Source organism: Cebus imitator, unplaced genomic scaffold (assembly GCF_001604975.1).
Source record: "Cebus imitator isolate Cc_AM_T3 unplaced genomic scaffold, Cebus_imitator-1.0 Scaffold439, whole genome shotgun sequence".
Lineage (NCBI taxonomy): Eukaryota > Metazoa > Chordata > Mammalia > Primates > Cebidae > Cebus > Cebus imitator.
In genome coordinates, this window is record NW_016107754.1 from 496941 (window position 1) to 499419 (window position 2479).

The window sequence follows — 2479 nt, forward strand, 5'->3', positions numbered from 1 at the left end:
CTCCCTCTGTCACCCAGGCTGGAGTGCAGTGGCATGATCTCAGCTCACTGCAATCTCCATCTCCCGAGTTCAAGCGATTCTCCTGCCTCACGCTCCAAGCAGCTCGGACTACAGGCACTCACCACCACACCTGGCTAGATTTTTGTATTTTTTTTAGTAGATAGAGACGGGGAGTTTCACCGTGTTAGCCAGGATGGTCTCAATTTCCTGAACCTCGTGATCCGCCTGCCTCGGCCTCCCAAAGGGCTGGGATTGCAAGCATGAGCCACCACGCCCGGCTCAGATGATGTTCTTATGATGGCTTTGAATCTAGGCCAAGAGTCACTGGAATTAACTCAGGAATTAAACTCACTCATCCTGTAACATCTGGACCTTTGTAAATGTGTCTGACTCATTTTTGTGATCACATTGCAATCATCAGCACCATTCTTGGACACTTTAAATTTAGTTTCCCTCCTAAGGATTTGTTAATTATCTACTATTTGTACCATCATTGCCATCATATTTAATGTAACCAATAACTTCATCACATACACATTATATTTTCCATGTTTTGTTCCTAATGACATTTATTCCCGCCTTAGGACCGTAGACAGCTCTGTCCACTGTCTAGAATGTTCTTTCCTCATTCTTTATGTAATTGGCTCCATGTTATTCAGTTCTCCATTTATATGTTCCCTCCTCAGAGAGCCTGGGCAATAGAACGAGACCCTGAATCCAAAAAATAAGACAAATAAGATAAAATAAAAACTTAAAAATTACATTTTTTCAATAATGAAACATCAAATATGAAGGTTGAATTGCAAACTTGGGTTATTTCTCCCAAAGTCAGAAAACAAAAAATAGATTGGATTTTTGATGCCATTTTAATTTCTGTTACTGTGACTAAAACTCAGATTGGATTCACTGTCTCAGAAAGGTATCCCAGGCATCATGATGCAAAATATACAGAAAGGGCCAAGAATAGAATTTCTGACATGAAAGTCATTTTAAAAATATTGATAATGAACAGGACATTTTTAAGCTGATCTCAAAAAAAGCTTTATTAGAGTCATGGACCTGTAATTGATTACCAATATATGTCTCTGCTTTACTTCTGAAAAAATTGTTTGTTTTGCCTTATAAGCACTGCTGATAACCTGATAAATGAAAACAATCTTGAGAGGAAGACAACTTTGCTGTATTTTATATAGTAACCCACTGCAATGGAGTTAACAGTTTATAGGTTTTCTATAAACTGCCTTCTCACATTCCTGATTGCTACAACTCCAGCTGCATATTCCGCATCTGTTTAAAGGAGGATTTTATTTTTTAAACTGTATCTCTGAATTCCACATCTGACATGACTCAGATTTTTGGCTGCTATGTTCCCGATCCTTGCAGAAAGATAAAGAGATCATCTGCTACTTGAACTTTTATTTAGCTTGTTAGGTATTTAGGTTGACTCTAATGTGCCAGATGTTATCCAGTTGGCAAAACAGTGCTTTCTTACCCATCTGTGTGCTGATCTCTCCGCTTAATTCTCCAGCTGTACTGTTCTCTGCATCCTTGTATAAATAACAATACTGAAATGTTTCCTAAGAAACATACCACTTCTTAGCTTTTACTTCCTTATCCACAAGGACCTTAAGGTCGTCTGCACTTGCCTCCCAGGACACCATTGTTCTTCTCACATGATATAAAAACATCACAGTTGCAATACTGACATTCCATCTGTAAGTGTAAGACAGTTCTGAAACTGACTACATCAATCGAGATTATAGCTTCTAAATTCAGCGAGAAGAGCTTTAGCAAAAATGGTTACCTTTTCTAAAGAATGCACATAAATTATTTATGAAAACTAAGAGCAAGTCTTACTGTACTGGACTTAATGAATGATGAAAGTATTTTCATTGTAAAAATCATTTCCCAATGCCCAAAACCTATTGAAAGTATTTCAATGTCATTAACTAATGTTATTAATTTAAATAATCTTTTAAGTTTATAAATCAAATATTCTATAAAAACTCATCACTTTCCAAATAATTATTTAGACAGCATCCTTATTATTGGCTAATATTTCCTAGACAAATGCTCAAACTGATTGGAAAAGAAAGTAAATAACTCTAGGCTGGATGGACACTGTGCCTCCAGCCTGTAATCCCAGCACTTTGGGAGGCTGAGGCAGGAGGATCACTTGAGCCATGGGCTCCAGACCAGCCTGGGACGCATAATGAAACCCTGTCTCTACAAAAAATAGAAATATCAAGCAGGCGCAGTGGCATGCATGCCCATGCCTGTAGTCCCAGCTACTCAAAAGGCTGAGGTAGGAGGATCACTTAAGCCTGGGAGTTTAAGGCTGTAGTGAACAGTGATTGTGCCACTGCACTCCAGCCTGATTGAAAAGGCAAGATATTTTCACAAAACAAAAATAAAAAGCATCAGATTCTCATATTGGAAAGCATGATGCATTTATTTATTTTTCTTTTTTTTTTTTTTT